We start from the raw sequence: 27,112 nt of genomic DNA, 5'->3' as shown, positions 1-27,112 counted from the left end.
TTCAGTATGGATTCTTGCTACCTCTCAGTCATTTAGAAACACTGGATTGGTTGGACAGTGACAGTTCTAGGACTAAAATGAGAAAGTTCTGGCAAATGATGACAGCTCTGTGTGCTCCTGTGGAAAACTTGCACAGATGAGTGTACTGTTTTCCCAGGAATGACCTGTAAAATCCAGATTATTGTATGAAAAGAGAGTTTTATTCACACTGTATTGCCTAATACTCTATGCAGCCTTAGTATCATTATGGCCCATTGAAAGGGCACAATGATTGAGTATTTTGGCTTTCTACTACTATTGAGTCCATTCAGTGATGGGGAACAAGAAAGGAGAATGAGAGGAAGAAAACAAAACTGAAAGTGCTTGAGGACAATTCAACTTTGAAATTGTTTTCATTAAATACAGGGAAAGTGCAAAATGAGCCCTCTTTGAAACTTGCTGGATAAAGGCTGTTATGAAAGCTTTCAGTATTATTTTTTTTTCAGCTTTGGCTCTTCTTGCACTCTTCTAGGCTAGATGAAGTGTGTATGAAGGCATCACTGACATCAGCAATTGGAAAGTAAAGAAAACAGTAAGTGCTGCTTGGCTATTACAGAGAAACTGCAAAATCTAGTACATGGGTAAAGCAGGCAGAAAAGAGAAAGTTAACATTTTTTTAGCTCTGTGACTTCTCTTTGATCATATTTCGTGTAGCATGCACAAGAATGGCACAAATAGTTTGATATCTAAGAGGAAAAAAAAGGGTGGTGGCTTTTGCTTTGAGGGGTACTTTGCAGGAAGAACTTTTTTGAAAAATAACACACACATATACCAAAAATGAAGAATAAACCCAAGCCAAAACAAAGCCCTGCAGAGTTGTAGAAGTAATTTAGAATAACTAAGAAAGCTGTAGTGAGGTTAGATGAAATAAGACTTCTAGACTGTAATATTTAAAATTTGAAACCAGTTCCAGGTGACTCACAAAATAACTGGGCTTTTAAGAATGAACATCAGCAAAAAACTGCAACAATAGTCATGTTCCTTGGAGGATGAAGGCACTTCAAAGCAATCTCTCCTCACCCTCCCAATTCTTCTAATTTAAACCATAGCAATGACCATTAAAGTTATTTTTTTCTCTGTTAATGAAGTTTTTCAAGTGTTTTGGCTTTAGCTTTTATTACCAGATCTGGTTCAGTGGGTAGCTTAAAATGTTTAGAAGGAACTAATCTGCACTTACTTATTTCTTAATAAATACATTGTGCTTTATGCAGTGGCTTTGTTGCACGTGAAGTCAGCAAGGAAAAGGGACTCAGCTCCTGTGTGCAGGCAGCTAGGTTGAGAAAAGTGTTCTCCAGGCTCTTTGAACCAATTTCCAGGATCTCACAAGCCTGTTGAGTCTCTCACTACCAGAGGATGTCGACGGGTGCCACGCGGAGTTGGGAGCAGGGACTGAGCGTAGGCTCTTGACGTGCCCTCTCTCTAATAAGAGTTGGCTAGTGTGGCAGAGTTGAACTAGAATTCAATTGTGATGGAAGTTAATAGGATTTATTTTTATTGCTGAGGTGCTGGGAAGTGGATGAACATTGGAGTTCACTTTGGCTCCCAAGCTACCCTCGATGGTCTCACTGCCTTTCCCAGTCTTTCCCCAGATAGTTCTGCCTCCTGTGTGATGGCATCAATGTCAATAAATCATCCATCACCTTATGAGCTGCTCCAAGGAGGGCCATAGCTGATCTTGTGGGCCTGATTTCCGTGCTACACAAATTTGGGGGATGATTTGTTATTTGCTTCCTCCACTATGGTCCCATAAAATGAATTTCCTTCAACAGTTTGGGCTCAAGTTTTGTTATTTTTATCTGACCTTGTGTAACACGCACCGCAGTGCAGACTGTGGGGGTGACTGGGAGATAAAAGCACATTTCTAATCCAAACAGATATACAAATATAGATTCAGCCTACGTTTCCCTCTTCCCAGCTGCCTTATGAGGAAGAGGAGCTGGCTCAGAGAAGTAATTCTCCCTAAATCAAAAAGACTGGTGTAAGCAACAGGGGAAATGGAGAATACAGGCTTCCCCCCTGCCCCACTTTTTGCTTTTGAGATATTTCTGGGAAGGCAAAAATCTCTTTGTATCAACTCATAATTTCAAATGGTTCTCACATTTTCAGTAGGTGGTTCTAGATGTTGGTTCAGTTTGGATCCAGAGATTGGTTTGGTTTTGTTGCCTGACTCAGTGAACTTGATGTTTAGATTAATATTTCTTGAACTGATAGTCTTGTTAGGAATTTAGGCTGGCTTTTCACAAACACTCCTGAATAATTGATACGTTTTGCTAGGGAAACAGCCAACTTGTATGTCTCAAAGTGTTTGCAAACCCCAAATTTATATTAAGATTTGAATTTGAATTGACATTTCCCCACACAATGTTTGTCCGTCTCCATTGTGTTTATAGGCAGAGGTCATGTTTTTGGCAAGTTGACATTTAATATTTTTTTCTGTGGTTTACTCCAAAAGGAATGAAAATTGGCTCAGATTATAAATTCAAATGGAGTTTTTCCAAGTGCCTATATTAGAAGCTCCCCTTCACCATCTAAAAACTGAGCTATGCTCCTTTTAGTATCACTCAGCACTCATGATAGCAAAGCTGGTAAACATTGTTCATGAAATTAGACTCATCAATACCATGTTATCACTAAATGGAGTTTGGAAGCAAGAAAGAAGAGAGCCAAGAGACACCCTGCAATGTCTTTGTCCCAAAGAAGTGTGAAAAAAAAGTACCAATGTTTCTTCTCACCTTCTAACAGAATGTTAAAATCAAATTTTAGCATAAACCAAATGGGACAAAACTGGGGGCACTATGCTAGTCAGCAAACCATCTCCAGAACCACTTAAAATCAGAATTCCCCCAGACACAAGGGAATTCTACTGCTCCACAGGCCCTTATGTAAAACTGTAGGGAGGATATTGAAAAAAGAAAAAGGGGGAAAATGAAAAGAAAAGGAAAGGCCTCTGAGGTCAGCTAGTCCATCCCTTGCTGATCCAGGCATGCTGCTGACAGTATTTTCACATCCATGAGTGCTTTGTTCAGGCTACTTTACCTCCATCACTGGGGCTTCCATCTGCTCTCAGGAGAGATCATTCCATTTATTCGTTACGAGTTGGCTGTATGGATTTTTTTTTTTTTTAAGTTTTATTTTTCTTTTCATTGACAAACCAAGCAGTAAAGATTGGGTTGCCAGGCCCAAACTTCTCCACAGCACAGGTTGGATTTTTTTTTCTTTTCTGAGAATGGGAAAAAGCTTTCAAAGTAGAATCACCTCCCCCTTGCTGCTCACCATCCCAAAACCCTGACCACAGAAGCATCTCATTCATCCCCTGAAGTGTAATCTCTTGAGAACTCAGAAATACTCCATAACCTGAAAACACTCTTTGTTTTGAAGGATAAGAAATAATGGACTGCTTCCACAGTAGGTAAAAGGGGGGCTTTTGTGTTGAATTAGTGTCAGCTTTTAGTAGGACATGGGTTTTTATATGTATTTCTGAGCTAGACATGTGTTGTGATCCTGTGTGTGTTCTCTGCTGCTTCAGCTCTATTGCTAAGCAGAGTCTGTCTGTCTTGGGGTCCTCTTTCCAGCATCAGGGAATTTTGAGCCTGATTCTGATTGTTTTTGCACCACTGTTCTAAATCAGACAGTTGCTCTCAGCAGGATGATTGACAACAGCACGAAGCAGAGGTGGGTTAGATGGACCTCGTGCACTTTGCATTTCAGGAAGGAATCAAATTTTGCTTTCCTAACTTTCACCTGTGGTTATAGACAAGCAGTATTTTGCTTTTCAAAGGAAAACCATTGGAGGAAGGCTATATGGGGAGGGGGCAAAATGCAGCTAGACTGTGTTCTGCCTGTGAATTTGCAAGCTGCTGTGCTAGGCATCCAGCTCTTTGTACTAACAGGAGTGCTAATATGATGTATTAAATGTCACACCAGCATCGCTGGGTATGCATATCTCTCCTGTTGTACTGCCTGTTTATGCTTATTCAGCTCTTTGAATAATTTAACACATTTCATACTCCAAATTACCCACAACAGTTTGACGGGGCTGCTGGCAGTTTACTTGAAACACTCAGTGTTAGGTCAAAGTAGGGCCCAAGCATCTGCTAAATAGAAGGACATTTCATACTTAGCAAAGCATAATTAGATGTATTCCTGCACACTTTTCTTTAAAAAAATAGGTAAATCCATGCTAATCCCAGCAATACCATAGAAATAAGGGGCTGTACTGAACACTGGTGTTTATAGCCCAACACCAGGAATGATTGGGACTAAAGGAAAATAATTCTGGAGACCAGTTGAGGACAGATGAAACTTAGCTGGATAGCGCAGGTATGTCAGCATGTCACTCATGCAGTTTCAGAGCAGGGGAACTGATTTCCTTGTTGCAGTCAGGCTGGAATTAGAGATTTGGGAAGCTCCATCCCCAGCAGTGCAATATTCTTCATGCATTTATCAGAAACTTGACGGAGAACAACAATCCACTGGCTGGATAATGAACCTGGAGCACATGGAGCAAGCACTCGGTGCCCTGCACTCCTCCATCCCCTGGGCTGCTGGGACCAGAGACATGAGATGTGCCCACTTTGGGTCCACACTGTGAATTCTGTCCCAGGCTTCACCTTTCTCTGTCCTTAGTCAGGCTCTTGCACTGAGAACATTTTAGCTGGATGGGTACAGAAGAAAAGCAGGAATAAAGAAAATGGGGCATGGTCCTTGGCTGGACAGCTGGGGCTGAGAATCCTGCTCAGGATTAAAGCAAGTGGTGACTCATAAAGAGCTGCTGTTGTGTGGCTTAAATTAGGAAAGGGACAGAGCTGAGAGAGGCAAAGTACTTGGTACTTCATAGATTTGCCTTTCTGGGATTGGGGTATGCTTAGCCATTAGGGCTGCCATCTCTTTTATTTTGAGGAAGATGCAGAATAAGCTCTGCTTTCTGAGCAGTGCTGGTTTGCCTTCTGGTGGGGCGAGGCTGTGTGATGTCCACACTGGACTGTTTTCACTTGACACAGGTAGCCCAGCAGTAGTTCTGCTTAAAATAGTTTTGGCAGAAGGTTTGGAACTGCTGGATGCATTTGGCTCTGAGACACGAGGCAGCAGACAGGGGCTGGGAGGAGGACTGATCTCCCCCAGGGCCACCCAACTCTCCATCAGCACCTCTCCACGCTCCTCTGCTCAGACAGAAACCAGAGAACAGGACAGGATAGCAAAAAAAGAGTGTTTTCAATTAAGACTTAAAAATCTCATCCCTCACAGTGCATCAGGTGGGAGGAATCTCTCCCCAGCCCCGTGGCTCACCCAGGGCCTCACAAAGTGATGATGCAGGGCACAGTCAGCGGAGATATTTGCAAAGTGACAGCAGGGCTCTGATTGAGTGAACCTCCCAGGTCCAAAGCCCCACACTGCTCAGGAGGATATGCTGAAAATCTTTCTCAGGGATTTGCACATCCTCACAACAACTAAGGGTCTGTAATGAAATGTTTGCTTATCATCCATTTAACCCGCTTCGAAGCAGGCTGAGCCTGCATGGTAACCTCAGGTCAAAACTATTTTGGATAGCTGAAACTCATGATAAACACATGCTTTTGAAGGTTAGAAAGCCATCAGGGGGAGACATCAGATTCGCTTCTTTATTATTAGAAGGGGAGAAAATCCAGGAGTGTTCAGAGCAGCAAGTTTTGTATAAAACATGAAAAGCAGATGGGGGGAGGTGGCAGAAGGAAGGAGGAATCTTTTTTGATACCAAACAACATTGCTTCTGCAGCAAATCCTTTTTCCTTGTAATTTAAGATTGTGCTTGAAATAAGGAGCCAGCTGCACCCGGGGGGAGCAGAGGGCAGCCTGTCCTTTTGGGTGCTTGATTGGCTCTTTCGTGTGTACCTGATAATTACTGGAGCTGCTAGGAATCCAGTTGTGCTATTTGAACATGCACTGAGCAGCCTCGTGTGCACAGCAGCCCTGTTTGGTCTGAGATCTCCAGAAGTGGAAAAGAAGATTGTCACAGAGCACAAGTCTTTACTGATATGCAAGTTATGGCCTTGCCTATACTTCTGTCCAGCTGGATCTGCTATTGGTCTGTGCCCACTGATGGGCTTTCAGTTGTGTTAAGCAAGCTAGATTAAGGTATATCACTTAGAAAAGACATCTTTATTTCTCAGGTCCAGATAGAAATCCTGCTACTCCCTCTGTGCTATGAGAGGAGTCCCAAAGCATAATCTCGAGCGCAGTCTCATGGACATTGCTTTTGACATCATCATCAAAATCCTGGACTGGTGAGTGAGATGAGGGGAGATGGGGATCTCTCTTCACACATACCTGCTCTGAGCCACAGCTGACTGCCTGAGCGCTGCCCAGAAGGCAGAAACACTTCCATTGCTTTTGGAGACAAATCTCCATCGATGTGTATGCCTGCACACACACACATACACACACACACACACACGCATGCAAAAGGCAAAGTTTCATCCCTCAGAATCACAACCCTTTGAAGCCACCTGTCTCTGAACAGTTTTCTGTATAATGAGCAGAGCTCTGTGCTGTAACTTTTCCCTTTGTCCCCAGTGCCAGCTGTATAATTCCCAACTCAACAAACATTGCACCCTTGCAGAACTCCTGCCTCAGTCCAACAGTGCTGTTGTACCAGGTTTTGTGCCATAGCAGCCGCCTACAGGAATGATCAGCAGAGCAACAGCAAAGGAGGATTCTTCCACTGGGAGGACTCTGTGTTTCCTCTCTTCCCAGGACCTCCACACTAAGTGGGCTCAGTTTCCAAGTGAAAAGATCCTGGTTTTTCTCTTTTCCCCTAATGGTCAGAGATGGCAAACTCCCCCTGGGATCTGTGCATTCAGCTTTGTTCTTTCTCCCTCCCCTGCTGTCGCCAGTAATTAAAGCTGAGCGAAAAAACTGAACATGCTATTTTTTGAATAGATATTTGAAATTTAAAGTGGAAAAAAAAAAGTTGTGAAACTTGTCAGATCAATGATTTGACACATATTATTTAGCTGGCTCTAAATATTCTGGAGTGAGAACTTAGTTAACAACTTGTTAACAAAGCATAATTCGGAATAAAACCCAGCTCTCTCTTTGCTAGCTGCATTTGCAATATGGAGCTGGTTCTAATAACTCTGTCTCTTAAATACCAATGTATTTCTCCTGCAGTTTCTAAGAGTTTTTGCCACTGTGGTGCACAGAAGTGGGATGGAAACAAAATACAGAGGCAATGCACACCAAATCTTGGTGGTTGAGGAGCTGCTGAACACCTTGATGTGAGTAACTTGTCTGAGTCACAGGCAGGACACTGGTGCTGGGCAACTCAAGCCTGTCAGCACCTAAAAACAGGTTAATAGTTTTAATTAAGCACTTGAGAATGAATGACACATGAAGAGCAATTTCTTTGAAGAGAAAGAAAACTAGAGGTAATTTTTCTAGTGTCTGTGTTGTAGTTTGTTTTCTCTGGCCATGCTAATGTGTCTTGCTCCATTTTTGGGCTTCCTTTAAAGATTGTTTTAATGATGGATAAACAGGCCTGTTTTCCTCCTGAAGTGCATCCCTCACACCCTCACACCCATAAACAATGGATTTTTCCACATGAAATGAAAGGGCAAGCACATCCTGCTAACAATTTTGACTCTATGGAGTGGTATAGCATATAATCTCCATTACTTTTCCTGTGATTTGTAAGTGACTGTTGCTAGGTAATACTTTTTTCACTAAGCATCAGTGAGCTAATGTGAGGGCTTCGAGAATGTTACATTATATAATTAAGCCCTTGGTGGTACTGATTTCTACTTTACAAAAGTCTCAAATCTTTTTCATGTGAGCAAAAAAAAACTTTTCACAGCATTACATATAGGGACACAAAAAGCATCCTAAAAGCCAGACTAATTTTTTGATAATGTAACTGATTTCTGCCTTTTAAAAATTATTTATTACCCACAACTATCAGCCACCCATCACAACGGCAACTTGCTAGACTCTGTGTTGTTTAGATGGAAAACATGATAAATACATGGACCCACTGGAAGTATCACTAGATCCCAAATATCTCTCTGGACTCCATAATCCATTAAACAAATGTGGTCCCTTTGTTCTGACATCTGGACTCTTAGTCTAACCATGACCTTTGCTTCCCAGGGACAGGACTGGGATACAGAAGAGCTTCTTTGACAGGATGTGACTGGTTTGACTGAATATGAGAGCTGAGTTTTCCCCAGGATCTTCAGATGTGACCCTCAAGGTACTGTGAATTTTGTTTAAATGATGAGACGTAGAAAGGGGTGGAAGATGAGGGATGAGAAGATATAAACACAAAATACAAACAAAACACAGAATATAATGTTAAGAGTTTGTGTTTTGTCAAGCTTCAGGGTAAACATCACAATCAGTAACTGCCATTGGAGGGAGAAGACTTGGCCATCACAATACACAGGACTGTGATGTAAAAAGCAACCCTGATGCTAATTTACTTAGCATCAAGGATCCTGAGCAAAAATAAAAAACAAACCAACAAAAAACCCAAAAAATTCCAAAAAAAAAAACCCGAAACAAAAAAAAAACCCAACAAGCGAGAAAAAACTTTTCAAGGCAGCTTTGATCGGCCCTGGCACTGCGTGTGAAAGTCTAGCTCAGCTCTAAGACTGCCAGGGTAAGTGAAAGAAGAGCCTTTGTAATTTTTGTCTTACAATTATGTCACTCAGTCCTGTAGCCTTCATTCTCCCCGTGCAATTTGTAAGAGACGACAAGTCATTCAAAGCACCTCTGTTTACAGAGAGTCTCAGTAATAGAACACCACGGTCGGGCAGATTCCATGAACTGCAGACCCCGTGCTGACAGATGGGGTCTGTGGCTGATTGTTTGATGGGCGCCGTGGGTGAGGCTGTAGGGGAATAGCAGGAGAAGGAGAGGGCACTGGGTTTTTTGAGCTGGGAGGTCATGTCGGTTACCAGTGAGAACAGCATTCAGTGTTTTTTCTGTCGCATTGTTATCTTGGTGCTGGTGATGAAGTTTTAATTGGGAAGGGTGAGGATGGTTCTGCTCCCCTCCCACACTGCTGCTGCTACCAGCAGCTTGGGGCAGGGTTTCAGGAGCTGCTGGCTTCCCACCAGGCACGAGCCAGCAGAAAGGGGGAATGAATGAGGTGAGGATTGCTGCATTTCTGAGGAGTGTCTCCTGTAGATAATGCTGATCTGATGAGCAAAGCCAAAATGATATGTCTGAAGATACAAATGCCTTGTGCAGACTGGGTGCAGCACAGGCAGCACGACATGTACCCCTCCACACTGATAATACAGATTAATCCAATTCAGTCTCTTTCTGTGGCTTGGAAAGTTTTAGGATTCTCTGCTGGAGCCATCTACTATCAAATTAGTGATAAAATGCATTGCATTTTCATACTGTAATTAAAAAAAAAAAAAAAGGCAAAAAACATCCCACTTGAAAGCAAAGAAAAACCTCCCTGATCTATTGCCTGAAAGCCACTCAATAACAATTAGCTAATATCAGTTATCTCCTTGCTGTACAGGCTTCCTGATACTGCAAAATATAGTTCGGGTATTGGAATGCTAACAATTATTTATCAGGGGCCTCAGAGCATCCAGGATCCTGCTCATAGGATCCCTTGTGTTTGAGGGCTGTGAAAACAAAGAACCAGAGAAGAGTCCCCAACTAACACGCTCACAAAGTAACTACAAGGCAATTGGCAACAGATGAATACGCACAGAAGCAGAGCAGTATGCTGGGAATGATTATAGCAGAACTGTCAGCATGAAAGGCAGGGCTCATGAAGTACCTTTAATCACTGGTGATTATTCTTTTTCTGGGCAATCAGCTCTTCTCCCCCTCACCCCCGCAATATCTTGCAGCATGTAGCAGGATGCATCCGGAGGTGCTGTGCTCCTGCAGGACACCACCCTCCATTCTTGTCTCCATCAGGTGAGAGACAGAGATTTGCAAACCTGTTAAGTCAGATGGAAGCAAGGGATAGATCCCCAGGATCCTGGCCCTGGGTTTCTCACCCTGAAGCAGAAGACAACGCTGTCATTCAGAACAGCAAGTTCCCATTCACAGTTATTTGTCATGTTAATTACTACAGACAAATTTCTCCTTCATCTCAATCGTGCAGGTCAAAGCGGAAAAGTTTAGCACTTCAGAACATCAAACTTTGCTTTCATCTGAGTGCGGGACATCATTCTGAAATTCCTTTTGATCATGGAGGAAAAAAAAAGAAAGGAAGACAATTTGAAAGTTTGCTCTTGATGGGAGTTGTAATTTCTTTGTTAAAATGAAGGGAAAAGGAGTCTCTCTAGCCATTAGCCATTGGCTGGCTATGTTCATGAACTCACACCCTCACCAGAGCGGGTAACCCATGAGTAAGAGCCATGAACAAATATTGACAAATATTGTCTCTTCCTTCCGTACCTACTCAGGATCCTCATCATATCATCCCCACTTCATTAATTTCACTCCAAGCTGCTAGCTCTATTCTATTGTGCTGTAGGAAATGTCCCTACCTCAAAGCCCACCACTTTCCCCAGAAGGTGGCTGCACATCATGCCTGTAATTTCCTGCACAGAGTACCTACGCGCTCCCACATTAGCTGTAATCTCTGTCGTGCTCACGCCAACATTCCAGCACTATTTGGCATTTCACGAGCGCAGTATTTATCACTGAAGTTCACACAAAGTTGCAAACCCTAACGAGGCTTATCAGCTTTTACAAACCATCTCTGTCCACTGACATGCTGAGTATAATTCTCTTCACTGTGCAGTCACCGGATGTGCAGAGGGAACGGGGAGGGGGGGAAGCTTCAAAGCAACATTTCGTATCGCTTTAAATGAATCATGAAATCGAATGTCTGTGCAGCCCCTAAGTTCCTGCAGGTGAGATGTAACCTGCAGGCCGGGCACTTAGAGCAGCCTTTCAGTCAAATAAAATCTTCTCATCGTTACTGATGTGGCAATTACGCCCTGGAAAGAGCGGCGTGGTGGCTGAGCGAGGGGAGGGGGGCTCAGAGCTCAGTCCCAGCAGTCACAGAAGGGTGGCTGGGGGCAGATCAGGTCAGTCAGCCTCAGTTTGCTCACTGTCGGGACAGAAATCATCACAGTGACTAAATTTATTTCAAAGACATATCAGAAAGCATAATTAAATATGCAAGTTATAAACATTTCCCCTCTGAAATTTCAAAAGGTTCTGGTATTGTTATGAACAATATTGGTAATCTGCTTTGCTGCCAGCCCAGCCCTGTATCTAGGACTAGAGCAGGCACTAAAAAGCTTGAAAAGAGACTTGCAGTATCTGAATTTCTGTGTATCTACATGCCCCTGGGTATGTAGCACCCCACCACTACCCCTTTCCTGCTCATCAGGCACAAGTGTGACATACTGATGTGGGTGGAATTTGATTGAGAAATGAGCTACTGTTTGTATTGTCATCCCAGAGCTCTCTAAAAGCATGAAGTCGGGCTGAAAGAATCAGAATGTTTCAAATGAATTTCAAGAATTTTCTTTTCCTGCTGTGTTTTTTGGTTCTTCAGTCTGCATTCACATCACTTGTGTAAGGTGGTGCTGAGATATTCTTATATAACAAGACCTCACAAATGCCTATTCTCTCTTTCATTTAATTCCATGATATCAAGAGTCTGGCTGATGATTTTAATGTCTTCAGGTAATTCCTTGACTATTGTGTAGTTTTGTAGTTCCATTGACTTCAACTGAGATGTTACAATACAACTGACTCTGTGTCCCCTAATCCTTAGAATTTATACGAATAAGACCAGCTGAAGCTTGTTTGTAGAGCACAGCAATGTATCCACTGCCAGAGAAACATTTGCAATGGTTGGAGAGCAGGATGGGAGATCTTATAGAGTCATACAAGGAAAAATGACCCATTAATTGCATTTAAAAAGTCCAGTGCTCCTGTAGTTCAGTTTGCCCATGCACAGCTGTAAATGCATTCCCTTGCTAACAAGTGCTTCAGAGACATCAAGATGTCCATTTAAACCACTCTTTGCACCCATAGACCATGGTAAATAATTCCATTCTGTTTTTTTTTAACCCTAGGACACTCCTTGCTGAGGTGTTTTTACAGTGAGTGAATTCCAAGTGCTTCTGACTTGGATCACAGAAGCAAGTTCCCCTCCTGCCTCCATGAGTGACTCATGCTCTAACCTTGGTCAGGTCACTTAGACGGTGTTGTTGTTCTCCATTTCATAGTCTTTAAAATGCATATTTTCTTCTCCTCACAACTCTGACATTGTAAGATCTTTCTGGCTCTAGCAACAGTCTGTATCATTTTGGATATACATTATCTTGTACAAAAATACCCACCCACATCTCATACCCTGAAAAATCGCAGTAGCCAAAACTCCAAATTTAGATTGAAAAATGTAGAGTTGTGCAGACAAGAGGACTTTTTTCCAAATGTGAGTTGATAGCCTTTTCCTCTGTAAATAGTTTGGGCTATCAGAAATTTTTGGTATTTAAATTTGCAACTCAGGCTCCTGCTGGGAGCTCCTGGACTTGCTGGGCCACCCAGCAGGCAGAGCTGTACTCCAGTGGTGTTTTTGCTGTTCCTGGCGTGAGGATGATTCCATTGCAGATGTCCAGTAGCTGGATACTGATGCCATTCCCCTCTCAGTCCTGTCCCATCCCTTACATCCTCCCTGCTTCTCCTCACAGCTGCTTTTTACATGGTGCTATCTCCTTGCTGCCTCACTTACAATAACTGAAGAAGAAGTGGAAGCAAAACCATGCAAAACAATTTTCCTACTGTATTTTAGCCTGGCTATGCAAACATTTGTAGCAACTAAAAGCAGCAAGGAGATCTCTTCACAGAACCTTTAATCCTGGGCTGGAAAAAGCCCTATTCAGATGCAACCATCACTGGATCTTTTAGCCATCCTATTAATCCCCTTTCCCTTCCCACCTCACACCTGCCAAAGCAGGTTTACATCAAAAGTATGGAATCCCTTTTTTTTTTCCTTTTTTCTTTAACTTTTTTGAGAGACCTGTGAGGACAGAAGAGGTTAAGGAAAAAGCACATCCAGTTTTGCTGCGTTTTGGGAGGAAATGAGCTTGTGTGTTTTGAAGCATTCCCACAAGGCTCAGATTTTAGAGCACGATGAATCACTCGCTGAAGGTTCCTGTCTCTTCTCCTCTGCCTGCACAAGGTGCCCAGGCAGGGGCTGTGGGCTCTGTGAGGATCTAGCCATGCTCCTGGCAGGCAGGGACAGTTTTCAGGGGAACAGGATGGCTGTGCCCTCTGTTCTCACCACAGGCAGGCCCTCCTGTGCTGGGGCAGTCCCAGGGCTGTGTGATGCTGTTCCTGTTCTGCTCAAGTCAGTCTGTGTCACTTCAGGGCTCTCCTGTTGTGTCCAGGAGCAGTTTGCACTGCCAGGGTTGCCCATTTGGCCATGACTTCCAACACCCTCAGTCTGTCTATGGAAGTCCACGTGGACACAAAAGGTTATCCCCCTTTATAAAGGTTAAATGTAGCTAATTCATGGCAAATATATGTCATTCTCATTTACCAAAGCACCTGCATCCTGAGCTACCACCTTCCTGATCCTCACTCCTCTGCCAACAGGACAGTGCTGGCATCAAAGGGCACTTGAAATTTTCTGGGACTTGGACATCCATGGCTCATTGTGAGGAACAGAATACAGAGCTGAAGGTCCTTTACTGAGAAGTCCCTGGCTCTGGACCCATAAATAAATCACCCTTTATGAAACTTGCTCACATCTGTGCTGTCTCAAGCACGGGCAGAGGGAAGCTGTCAGCCTGGGCACAGATCTTCGCTGGCACAGAAGGAACAGTCTGGAAGGAGGAGAATGACACATATCATGCCTTTGTACAGCAATCTCGATATTTTGTATGTACTTATTGCTCTGAGTTTGTCTCCCTTTCCCACCTGTACTTACACTGTCTTTTTTCTGAGGCTTGTTATTATTTCTATTGAGCAATCTTCAGCCGAACTGGGAGAGCTCGCAGTGACTCACTTACTTGAACATTATTGCCTAGTTCTTTACACAAGACAGATTGGATATGAATGAGATCTCTTGTCCTCATGAGCATTATATTTATTTCACAAGACATTTTCTTCAGAACTCTCCCTGCAATAAATTATGTGGTATATTTATTTTTTTCTTCTACCGTGCTATAGCTCTGTCCCTTTTTTTGTTGTTTCTCATTTTTTAGGCACTTCTTCTTCTTTGATCTGCTGTTGTTGTTTTCTGGTTTTATTTTTTTCTTCTCACAATCTCTTAGCTGTATCTTTGGAATTTTTTCCCTTGTGCATTTTTTAGCACAGTGCATGTATTCAATGTACTCAAAATGAGAGCTTGAGATAAGTATTTAAAGTAACAAAATGATTTCCCTCTCTTATCTTTCAGATGTTGTGTAATGACTGGGAAAAAAAGGAAAGAAAAAATAAAAGCAGGTGAAATGCTTTAAATGAAGTATATAACTGTAAGGAATGCAATTGTATGTATCATTTTCTGATTTCATAATGTCAGCTAAGTGAAAGATCTTGTAGGTGCTTTACTTCTGAAGAAACACTTAGCTGGATTTTAGCAGCTGTTTTGAGAAGAGCCTAAAAATGCTGAAAACCCCGTGTAATCAAAGTAAAAATGAGTATATTTAGGGTGGATGAAACAAGACTTAAAGGTAGCGCATGTCCATGGTGTTTATAAGAGTCCCATCTTCGGTCTCTATGTCATTGTCAGTGTCCATCATTATGGTCCCTTGCTTCCCAGCTCTCCTGCCTGATCTGTCAACCCCTCTCAACCTTTTTATTCCCACGTTGCTCGGTGGAGGTGCATTAGAAATCTGAATTTCATCCAGTGGTGGCCTTTCTGAGGGTCTGTGCTGGAGGGAAGGATGGTTTGAACTAAAATTGAAATGTCAGTAACCCAACGGGTAGCTCTGAAATCCAGGTACAAGCTGGAATTTCAATATTGCTGAAGAAAGTTCAGCTACTAAGGATGAGTATTTCACTTCAAGTCTTATGTCTAAAACTAGAATTAAACTTCTTTACCTGGATTTCAGAACCACCCTAGGGCATGTCATTCGTGGCAGTGGTGGGATTTCTCTCTTTGGTGACTTTCAGGGATCACCTACACAGAAAGCATCCCCGGTCTGGTCTGGTGTTGATGTTAATGAAGCTCCAAGAAGAAGGAGGCTGGCCTAGAAACCTCCAGAGGTCCTTCTCAAATGTTTTTTTCTATGATCTTACAGTTCTGGTAAGTGTGTTACAGTAAAATAACCAGATGGACTTTTTTTGGAAGTATAGAACAGATACCCTGAGGGCAGCAAACAGTATGTGGAGAAGATGCCATGGGTGGGGGTAGGGAGATATTTCCATTTATGAGTTATAGAATCAGGACTCCTAGAAGGAGTTGAGAAATTTGTCTTGATCTGGAGATGAGAAAAACAAACACTTCTTATCTTTTTTTACAGTAAGACTGCTTGGCTTGTGATCCTCACCCTGTCTCAAGAAGGGTAGTCAGTGTTTCAAATGTTGGGGTCAGGCTGGTTCCTGCTCTATCTCATCAGTCTGGTGTACATATCTTTCCAGAAGGGATTAAATGTGTCTTGTCTCCTGTGGTTGTATTAAAGGGCAGAGAGGAGGCAAGGAGCCTTTTACTTCTGGGAATGGTCTGCCCGGGCTAGAGGGAGGAAACAGCAGCCAAACCTCACTGCTGTCCCCAAATCTAATGCAGGAAAACTGTGGTGAGACCTGAGCCTTGCTTCCCCTGTGCACAGGGCCAAAGTGGCAGGAGAGGGGTGCAGGAATAGTGCTGGAAAGGGTGAGATTGCCTGTGTGCCCAGCATGCCCACTGTGGGGGTGGTTTTGCAGCCAGGGTTGCTGAACTAAGGACACCCCACCCTGAGATGGGCTGTGCAAAAGCCTAATTTCACTCCTGGGACAAGCCAGTAGCTTTTCCTCCTTTTTCTGTACACATTCCTCTTACCAGATCAGCCAAAACCTTCTTCTGTCACTAAAACTGATGGGGTTTTTTGTGTGAAACGAGATTTTTGTACTCATCAAGGCCAGGTCTGGCTGCTCTGCCAGTAGGTGTCCCTGCACGCCTGGCTGTGGTGGATGTGCTCTGTCTTTTCCTGGGAAAACTGACTTCCAACACACTGAACTTCACGTCATTCCTGCTGAATATTTTTCATATGGATTTTAATTTTTTCCCCTCTCATTTGGGCTTCTGGTGTAAAGTTTAATCAATCTCTACAAATATAAAGGCTGAATTTAAAAGGAAAGATCATTATTTTATTGTAAAAACTCCTGTTCACAATCTTTAAATATTTTTGTGTTTATTTATAAAACAGAGTACTGACAGCAAAGTCCCTGAACCTCTTTACCCTGCTCTGTCCTTCACTCCTGTTCTGCGTCATGCATTCAAATAACTTTCACATTTTTTCACTTCCTTGGATTGCAGCGTTTTCTTGAAGCAGATATTGCTTTGGTGCACTGAATTGAACAAAACAAGACAAAATGAAACCAAATAGTGCTCAGCACCAGGTACTCAGTGCTTGGTGGGAGCCACTTGGCAATTTTACAGATGCTGAGAGTCTCAACCTTCAACCCGTAAGGTGTTTCCTGTAATATGAGAATTTATCAGCTGGCTTTCAGAGCCACGTAGGTGAGTTTTAAGTGTTTTCTGCAGTGCTCTGTGCTCTGTATTATAATCCTGCAATTACATATTTGCATGCCTACTAAATTAGCACTAGAAAGTTATCTTCAAGAGTGCAAAGCCTTTCACTGCTACTCTTCCTGGGAATACAGGGGTGATAATTGTTATGGAGGAAAATTACCTTTACACGGTATTGATTTTGTGCCCTGCTGCCTGTCATCCTTCCTGGGTAGGTTTTTCCAGGCTCAGGACAGGGAGCAGCTGTGCTGGGAGCCCTTGCTGGTGGCTGTGGAGGGACAGGGCAGCACTGGCAGCTGCGGCATCGCCGCCACCCCCGCGACTCGTGGGGGGCACCAGTGACCCACCCCAGCAGCTTTTCATTCCAGCTTTGAAGCAGGAGTAGCAAGAGGCTTCAAAAAGCTGGGAGCCACAGCCTTGGAGTGGGGGAATGGCTCAGTAAATTGGTGTAATATAAGTATTTATTGATTTAAGAGCAGTCTTTTCTTTTGCCTTGCTTTTGTCTTCTAAGGGAACTTTCTTTTAAATTTATGTCCCACATTGTCACATCAGGAGGAAAATACATGAGAAATGTTTTGTTATTTCAAATTTATCACGTATTACGTCAGCTGGCATTGTGGACTCACAATATGTAATGCTTCATAAATTATGAAAAATAAATGTTTTATGGGCTTACTACGCACTCTGTTTGAAAACCGTTGAGCTGGGGAGACTCGGTGACCCCTGTACAAATTAATGTGCACATGATTTTCATTATTGCAGCTCAGATAGGAAGCTTGAACGTCTTTATATATTTATTTAAAGGAAAATGAGGACAGAAGTTGCTTGAATACAGTTAGACTTTCTGGCAAGAAGCAGGTATCATTTAACCCAGCTCATAACCTATTGCTTCCCTCACAGTCATTGTTATTCCAGGCCAAAGCTTAAACTCAAAATCAGAGCTGTGAGGACTTAGCATGAGCTTCCAGAGGTCAAACCCTGCAGCCTTTAGCCAGGCAGACTGAACCTCTGAGTTGGTAGGATTTTGTCTGCGCAAGGAATGCGGCGTTTGCAGAACACGAGTCAAGCACAAGTCAGGCTCCTGCAGAAGGAAAGGAAGTGAAGGAGATTTCTTCCCATCTTTCCAGCCCTCTTTTCCCTGAGAGTGATGGAGAGCGACAATCAAACAAGAGCCGCCCATCTCAGCTGCCAGGGGCCTCACCAGAAAGGAAAAGATCCATCTCAGGGTACCAAGGATCTCGGGGTACCGAGGATTTCAAGGTACCAAGGATCTCAACCTTATCCAACACAGCATCCTTCAGTGTGGAGCTGCAGGAATCTGAGGGAAATGCACGCACGGGGAACGGTGTTGTTCTGTTTTCCAAGGAGCTAAAGCTCACTCCAACAGTGTTTCATGGGAGATGCATCTTTGGGGGGAAAGGGCACGGTGATGGGAGGTACCAGGAATGGTGAAGCATTCCCAGCTATTTTTTTTATCCCTCTCACACCCAAATATTTCTGTGCCTTGCAAAGTTGGGGGGGGGGGGGGTGTCAGGTGTTGAAGCTCTCCCCTGGATGGTTTTTATATCCCACAGATCCACCACTGTGTTTCCAATAAAGCCATCAAGAGCACAACCGGGAGCTCCCTGCGTGATCTTGAGCAATATAAGTCATTGCTTCAGAGGACTCTCTTAACTTGGGGCTGGATGCACTCAAAAATCTTCCAAGTTATTCTCTCCTAATTCAAGTCAGCTGAGGCATCAAAATGTCGGGCAGATGGACAAGATCCCTTGGCTGCAGCCAGCCTGTTTTCTGCTGTTACTCTTCTTGCAGTCAAAAATTAGAGACTTTTATTGTAAGTGTTTTTTATTTAATCCGTGATATTTTGAGAATTTAACATTTACATAAGCATACTAAAGGAGATTCCTGCGTGCTTTCTAGTGTAAAAGACTGTACTCTAAGAATCCTTACCTGCCCTAGACTGGATCAAACAGTGTTCTTATCTTAAAGCTGTAGATTTCCTTCACTCCTTTCCTTTTCTTTCTCTTCATATGGCTATTAAGAATTATTGAATTTATAGACAATGCTTAAGGACAGTCACTACCGCATTTGCTTGGTCAAGAAAGCGAAAGGATATTCTTGTCAGCTGTATTTTCTTAGACTTATTAACTTCAGTTGTGCTTCATGTTAGGGAGGTGCAAGAGAACAGATAAATAAGCAAAGTACGACCCAAGTTCATACTTTTTAATTTTTGCTGTGACTTGAATAGCTGAGAAGAGCTCCTGCCTCTGCCTCTCTCCTCCAGTGGATGGCAGTTGAGCACCACGGAACGGAGCAGAGCTGATTGCAGCTCGTTGTAACTCTCTCAAGGAGGCAACCGCTGATTGGAATTAGCTGTTCTTTGCCTGTGTGAAATACCACTCAGAAATACCTGAAGAATTAGAAAAGGAAGAAATGGAAAGCGTTTTCAATTTAAACTGCTTTGTTACTAGAGCAGGAGCAGATCTAAAAGTTTCCTTCAGCAGCTGAGGGGGGGAAAAAAAAAGAGTCTTATATCCATATACACAAGTTTCAAGTGTTTCCTTTTTATATGTTAATCTGAATTTTCAGTATATGGATGCTAATGAAAAAAAGTTCCTGATTTTCATTTTGCTTCGTGACCTCGACAGTCTTTAGGTTTTAATACTATACTCATAATTTCAGCACGAAGAATAATTTTTAAAGGGAAATTTTCCTTTCTTGAAGTCTCAGCCGCACCAGAAAGAACAGGACAACTCCCAGGGACTGGGATTGCAATGTGAATTTAGTCATCATTGAAACTGCAACTAGCTCTGAAATGTTCCCCTAAAAGAAAAGTTTAAAACAAACATTCCAATCAGAAACAGAAACCTAACCACGTTCCTCTTAAAAACAGGTCTCCTTCAACTCCTCCAGTTTATAGCACATACCCTTGGGCTATTACAGTCTAGAAAAATCTGAAATAAAACCACACTGTTTTCTGGGTCTGATCATGCATCACTCCCTCAAAAAGAAGTTTAGGGCCTCCTGAGAAATACAAGGTTTAGGCCTTCCTGACACATGTTGCTTCTTTTTAAAGAAAACAGTCTAGTGCATCTTTATGGCAAATACATCATTTTAGTTTTTCTTTATAAGGAATCACAGATGGATTGAAACAGAAAGCTTTAATAAAATATTTGCAATTCCAGTTGCATATAAATAATATCGTGGTCAGTATCCTGGCTGTTTTTAACCCAAGTTATTTACTTTTCAAATTTTATTTGCTCCTACATGTAGTCTCATGCTGTTGTAGTATAAGATCAGACACAAATAACTGTTCACACCAAAAATTAAGTTTCTGTAAGTAACTATTTTAAAAATGTTTCCTTTTATGTTTACTGCTGAAGGATCTCGAGCACTCCTGCCAGAAAGGAAAGTATTTATTATCTCTCTTTTACAGATGAGGAAACTGAGACACTGTGAAATTAAAAGCTTTGGGAAATTAGTGCACAGTAAATTACGGTGTGAATTTACTGTGTACCAACCACCCCGCACGAACTCATCATGTGGACTGGCAGAGAAAAAGGATTAAACTCCCTTAAATTATCTCACATTTGCCATGGACAGACAGCTGCCATGGATCAGCTGACACGTGGCAACTTCTCAACCTGCAGCGAATCCGTGCATCGGTGAGGAGCCGTCCACGGGGAAGAGTTTATTTGTCACTAATTTCCCCAGCTGGTTTACCTAAAAATCACAGAAGGAAATCTCTGGTAGGACTCAAAGTCAGACTCAAGTATCCTTGCAGCCTTGAAAGCAGAAGTTGTGAGTTAAAAGGAAAATATTGGGGGGGAGATAAACTTTGTCTTTTTGAGGGACGGAGCATCTGCAGGATGTGTCCAGGCAGTGTCTGGGTTAAACTGGGGAATTAGAGTGGTGAAATCAGAAGATGAGTCCTGGAATTTGAGAATCACCCTCATATCTCAGGGGTTTGGGGCATAAAAGTTGCTTCCAGCATCATGGCAGTGCCTCACAGCCCAGTACGGAATTCCACATGGACTCTGACCATCCTGGGAATTCCATGAGACACCCCTTCCCTCTCCATGCCTGTTCTGGGTCTATGGCTGAGTGTTCAGGGCACCCTGCAAGACCCTTTCCACCTCACAGTGCCAGCTGTGCCCACTGGGCATGACCACTGCAGCCCTGGTCAGCGTTCCCTGGTCCCACAGTGGCCCCTGGGCTCCAGAGGCCACCAGAGAGGATCCAGGGGTGACCTCCTTGCCCTGCAGCAGGCTGAGCAGCTGATGTTGAAACCACTTTGGCAGGAGCTCTCTCCATTGTGTCTGATCCAAGCTGGAGAGATGAGCGCGGAGGGAGCTGGGACAAAGGTTGGCTGGTGGGAAGAGAATTACTGACAAGTTCATTCCACTAATAAACAAAGGCTTAAATGATGGTGCTATAAAGAAAAACCAGGATTCTCTGGAGAAAACTGTAGAGAGACCTAGTAAGGAGGAGAGATGTTTAGACAACAGTTTTACATTATACTGCTTGGTAAAAAATGTTCTATTTTAGCTCCAAGCTTGAGTCTAGTTAGAGCTGCACCAGTGCTTAGGAAACAGCATGTATTTTAATGCCCTGTGAACAGGAATAACTGATAACTAGTACATTTAAATGTGAAAAACAGAACTTTTCTCTGAGGGAGGCGTTATTTTTTGTTGTTGTTGTTAAGGATTTTGTCTTCATAGTTTACATTGCAGCTATAGCATTCCACTGGCAGTCATTTATCTAATGACTTATATCTTTCAGGCTGTGGAAAAACAGAGTGAGAGAAAAAGTGGTGGTAAGTTCTTTTTAATTTGCATTTCAGGGCTGAACTTCTGAGAATAAATATACAGAAATTAACACCTTTATAACATCCTCTCACTTATAACCCTCTGGAGAGTGTTACAATACAAATCCAAGGGGATCAGGGCACTATTTCAATCTCTCTCACCCCATAGTAAGTCTAAGTAGAGGTACATTTGCTTTGGATATAATTGAAATTAAGACAAAAGGGTATGTCTGAGAAAAAAATTCATTTTTCCTTGTAAAGCTTGCTTTTAGAGAATACCTGTTTGTGCTAGAGAAATGGCTTGTGTGGAATATGACAGCCACCTGTTACAGAGGCAAATCAGGCTCACTGGGCTGTGAAGGAAAAGTTTCACAGACAAAATTAACCTGTGGAATGCCCTTCTAGAAGATACTCCTAAAGTGTTGTCACTAACACTGTCTGTTTTCATAATCCAGGGCATCATCTGAAGCAATCTACTGCGTCCCTTCATGACGTGCCTGCTCTGAATGAATCAGGAGGTCATGGTGACTCTTGTAGAGATGGTCTCTGCTGGAGCTGGAGGAGATGATGGATTTGAAGAGAAAGTCTGTGGATGTTTCCAGAAATGAGCAAGAGGTGCAGCAGGAGCCCTGTGACAAGGACTTTATGAGAAGATGGATTCTTGTGTTTTATCCAACCAGTCTGAGGAGGCTGCTGTGCGGATGAGGAGAGGGAAGGTGTTACACACACCAGGCAGGCTGGCAAAGGAGAAAGGTGGGTCATGGCAGGGGCTGCCCATATTCTCCAGCTCTCAAAACACTTAAGTTACTCATTGGGATGGTGGGCAAGGAGGAGGCCCTAGTGCCTCAATGAGTGTGGCTGATTTGCAAAGGAGCAAAAGGGAAGGTCCAAGAAGGTCCCATGTCTGGGTCTGAGAGATAGTCTTGAGCCTGGATGCACTTGGTGCTCAGCACAGCTCTGCTTCTGGAGTGTATGAGAGGCAGAAATGCCTTCATTCTGCTGAAACACCTCAGGGCTTCAGGCACAAAACCTTTGAGGGCGCTGGAGTGTGTCTGGGGGATGGTGAGTGCACATGGGGTGGGAGGAAGGACTGTCAGACCCTGTCTGCCGAAGGTATTTTACTAAAGATTCATCTCTAAGGAGGGAAAAGTGGAAGCAAAGATGTGGGAGTGAAGAATCTTCAGAGAGATGGTCCCTGGTTTGAGGACAATGGTATTTGGAGAGCAGCTGAACTCCTGCTGTCTGGTGCTCTGAGGACCTCCTACATTGCTACACCATCCAAAACCACTTGTTCTCAGAACCTTCCATACCAAAATCATGGGAAATATTTGAACTTTGGATGACTCCAGACTTCAGCTGCAGTTTAGTAGGATTTTAAGGCTGGCGCTTTATATATATATATGACATATATAAATACACACACACATGCAAAATATATATATGTGTGTGTATTTATGTATATACCTTAAGTTGTTTTTATTCTCTCAAATAAATTCAGTGGCTCTTGTTTAAGGTAGAGCTGGTGGAGAGAGTCTAGTGCAGGAAGAGATTTGATGGAACCGTGTTAAACATCAGGGAATTGGCATCAGAGGCTCTTCAAATGTTTCATTCAAGGCCAGCTTGTAGTTAACCCGAATATTTGATTTGAAGTCATGCTGGTTTCACATGTCAAGCTACCCTGGCACTGTGTGAAAGTGGTGGGAGGAGAGACTGGATGGGAGGAATGAGCAAGCAGGGAAGGATTTGGTTATCAAAGCAGAGGACTTAGATTCAATAGTAATTGACAGAAGGAGATTACTTCTGCTCGTAGTTCAGACAAGGGCTCTATCCCAATACATTAGGCCACCCCTCCATGGGTGGCAGAAGGACCTCCATGTGCATTGCCAGCTTCATCCAGGGACAAGGAGATGGTGCAATGACTTTGCTGCCAAACCCAGGGAAATGGCGGGTTTGCTAAAGCCCAACTCTCAAGAATATTAATAAAAATAAATGGTTTTACCCTTTCTGGTCCTGCTCATAGCAGGCTGCTAATAATGCCTTATGAGGCTGCTGCACAGTTCAATCAATAATTTGATTTTTCTGCCCTAGAGCTGCCACAAGCACGAACCCCACGCTGAAGTGGCTGAGTAAGGAGCTGGCTGCAGAGACAGAACGAGGTGGCAAAGGGGAAATGTGGGATGTGGCACCTTGTGACTTCTAGGAAACTTGGGGATGGACCATTCCTGCTGAGCCCCATCCACCATGGCCACTGCCACATCCCACGGGTGCTCCTTGATGCTGGTGCTGGTTATTTATATATTTCTGTGTCGCCTATGGAAACATTCGGGTTTGACAAAAGGAAAAAGCAATTTGGCATCCTTTGAGTGAGGAAGGTTGATTTTCATTCAAGACAGAATGGCTCATTTTTACCTTTTTAGCTCCTGGAAGAGTAAAAAGTGAGAGGTCAAACCTGCATCACCATGACAACCCCTGCAGCGAGGGTTTTTGAGCAGATGAAGGGGAGTGATAATGGAGCTGAAGTTTCTGCCCGTTCGTAGTCACTGGGCTTTTTGTTTTGTTTTCCTTGTTTCTTTCCTTTAGGCCCTGTAAGGTGTGGCCCCATGGATTTTTCAGGGGTTGGAGGATAACACTGGCCAGTTTAAACACACAGCCATGCTCTGTTTGAGATCAGTCCTTGGTGCTGCAGTGCCTGGGCACACGTGGAGTGTATATAAACCATATAAAAAAGGGGACTGTAAGAGGTAGTCATGGAAGATCAAACATCCCCTCAGATGCATTCCCTACACTTTTGTAGGTACAACATGCCAGCAAGTGCAGTGGTATTACCTGGTTTGCATCAAAGAGAGCTGTCCTCTCTGCCTTTCCTGACAGCACCTTTGGAGCCCAAATATAAGCTCAATAAAAGAGCAATTCTCTGAGGAGAGGAGGTATTGTAGAAAAGAAGGAATTCCAAATAGGGTGGAGGTCTAAGGAGATGTGCTCGGGAGGGGCTGCAGGTGGAAGCTCCTTTGAGCTGCTGAGCTCGTGCCCCCATTTCCTAGACCTGCACAAGGGGGAATGTGTAGGAACAGATTGCAGATAGCTGAGGTCACAGCCACAGAGCAAAACCAAGGCAAAATGAAGTCCCACAAACAATCCCCCAGATTCCCTTTGCAGCAAAACTGAGCCTGCTCCAGGGAAAAACAAGCAAAAGAGCAGGTTACTAATTTTTTAACACCTTTGGTTATTTTAGGTACCTAATAAATCTGGTGTTTTCCTAAGATGGGAAGACTTCTCAGACTGTAACATGCCTCATTTGACATGCAAACATAGCACCTAAGAAGGGTCATCCTCAAACCCCTTCTAGAGAGTCCAGATATTTGAATATTATGCTTCTTCAGAAGTTATGAATCATCCTTTCTTTACCTTGTTGTTGTCATTGCAACAACAAAAAAAAAGAAACAGAATAAGAAATACTAGCTCAGGTATTAGAGTGTCAGAAAAGTTAATTTTGTGGGAAGATTTCCCCAGAGTCAGACTTCAGTGGGGATCTGCACAGCCATCAGATGGTTACATGGAGAAGAGGAATAGTCAGGGTTAACACTAAAAGTTTGAATGGCTATAAAACCTCGAGTTGGAGCAATTCTCTGTGCCCAAAGGATTAGGTTAAAGCTTTTGCAGTGCAGTGGAGATGAATTATTCCATTTTTGCCTAGTGAGTGATTTCTCATATCTTCTTCCAAAGTGGTGGACATGTCCCTTATGTCAGGATGGAGTTACACAGCCCACCACCCAGAAAGGCAAACTGCAAAGAAAGAGCACAGATACGGCGTCTCTAGCACCAGATTGGAAACAATAGCTGCATCAACCCAGCAAGAAAGCAGAGCTGGGCTGTTGGGATCAGCCTGCAGATAAATCAAAGTGAATCTGAGTGATAGTGATGTGATGTTGCAATAATAATTCACTCCTCATGCTGATTTAGAAGAGGAAGCCAATTCAGAGCTTCAGAAGCACCAGGGCCAGCACGGGGCCCTGTGGGACAGAATGAAAGAGAATAGTCAGTTCATATGGAAACAAAGTGGAGGTTATCAATTGCATAAAAAACACACCTGGCAGAAGACAGATGAGAGAATTTCTGGAAATGCTTTGGATTATAATCTGTCCTTCAGACAACTGATTTATGAAAAGCTGGATTCTTGTGTTTTATTCAACCAATCTGAAAAATTATGTTAAATATGAATCCACTCTCTGTGAGAGAGGATTGCAGAAATAGTAATTTAAACAGGATGTTAGAGTATGAGAGAAAACACAATTTCATCTTTACAGTGATGAGCCAGAGACCTCAATTTTCCTCTTCCTCTGATGTGACTCTCTTGAGTCAGACTTGAATGTCAGGTATGGTCTGAGAGGGGGCCAGATCACCTGTCTGCTGGTGCATCTCAGGACAAACGTTTTTTGGGAGCTCAGTCTTTGAGGACAAAATAAAAAAATGCCAATCACATTGGCATCACACCATTTGGAGGCTTTAATTACATTTATTTGATTTTTATTCCTCACTGCAACTCTACTCATCTGTTTCCAGGCACAGCGGAGTCAAGGAAACCTGATGTTGTTTTCGATTTACCAACATCTCTTTGGAAAACAGACCCATCTCATTGTAAAAAATGTTCTGAAAACAAACTGAAACAATTCCTCCTACCCCCCAGAAGAGCAAAAAGTGCCAGAGCTTTATTTTACACATTTTTGGATAATATTTGGACATAGATGTTACCTGGCAATTGTATGTTTATTGACATTGTATTTTTAACATTTCAGGTGATTAAGCTGGACTCTTAGACATTTAATTTTTAATTTCAAGGAAAAGCTTTCCCATGACAACAGAGTGCATAGTTTCAAGGTGAAATTCAGCCTAGGAAAGACCTATGGACTGGCACAGAAAGTGTGAAATACCACGTGAGCTCTGCTAAGAAGTCAGCAGAGTTGTAAGAAGCCCATGGCGAATCAGCTGATACCTGGGAGAAGAAAACCACAAGCACATTTCTCTCTGCAGAGCATTTCCAGCACACCTTAAGCCTGTGAACCACGCTGGCATGGTGAGCAAATATTGCTGTCTGTGGGTTAAAGTTCAAATGCATCACTTGAGCAGATGAGGAGTTCAACCAGGGCAGAACAACTTGCCATTTCCTTCAGGGAGTGGTGGCCGTGGGGTGGGGAGGGACGTGGGTGTGAGAGTAGGATGCAGACAGTCACAGCCCTTCTACAGCAGTTACCATAAAGATTAAATAAATACAATAGCCTAATTTCACATGGAAGTACACTTTAATTAAGTCTCTGCAGAACAATGAGCTGCTTCCATAAGAGCTGTGAAAATCATCACTAGGGACTGTCCAGAGGAAGAGAGAAACAAACAAGAGAAGGTCTCTTTGTATAGAAAATATGTACAGGAAGTATTTTGAAAAGCTTGTCCCCAGTTAATTTACCTAGGAAGAATTAATGACAAACTCCAGGATTTTGCTCTGGTTTTATATAAGTTTCCCATCCCAGAGCCTCATGGTTCTTCCCAGACTGAGGAGACAATTCATTTGCAGACCAATAATTTTTTTTTTTTTTCATTTCCAGACTATTCCAAGAGCATCACAGCTT

The 27,112-nt window shown here is 43.0% G+C and overlaps 2 long non-coding RNA genes across 2 annotated transcripts; both read left to right on the top strand.

The window, feature by feature from the left end:
• Positions 1-524: 524 nt before the first annotated feature.
• Positions 525-8,252, top strand: LOC127059980 (uncharacterized). Its single transcript, XR_007778413.1, has 4 exons — positions 525-571; positions 6,186-6,299; positions 7,186-7,292; positions 8,161-8,252. It is a non-coding gene; the product is annotated as an uncharacterized LOC127059980 (long non-coding RNA).
• An 11,893-nt stretch (positions 8,253-20,145) lies between these two features.
• Positions 20,146-26,433, top strand: LOC127059979 (uncharacterized). The gene is made up of 4 exons (XR_007778412.1): positions 20,146-20,349; positions 21,467-21,500; positions 21,947-22,244; positions 26,285-26,433. It is a non-coding gene; the product is annotated as an uncharacterized LOC127059979 (long non-coding RNA).
• Positions 26,434-27,112: the final 679 nt, after the last annotated feature.

Source organism: Serinus canaria, chromosome 10 (assembly GCF_022539315.1).
Source record: "Serinus canaria isolate serCan28SL12 chromosome 10, serCan2020, whole genome shotgun sequence".
NCBI lineage: Eukaryota > Metazoa > Chordata > Aves > Passeriformes > Fringillidae > Serinus > Serinus canaria.
This window is presented reverse-complemented; position numbering and strand designations above follow the sequence as displayed.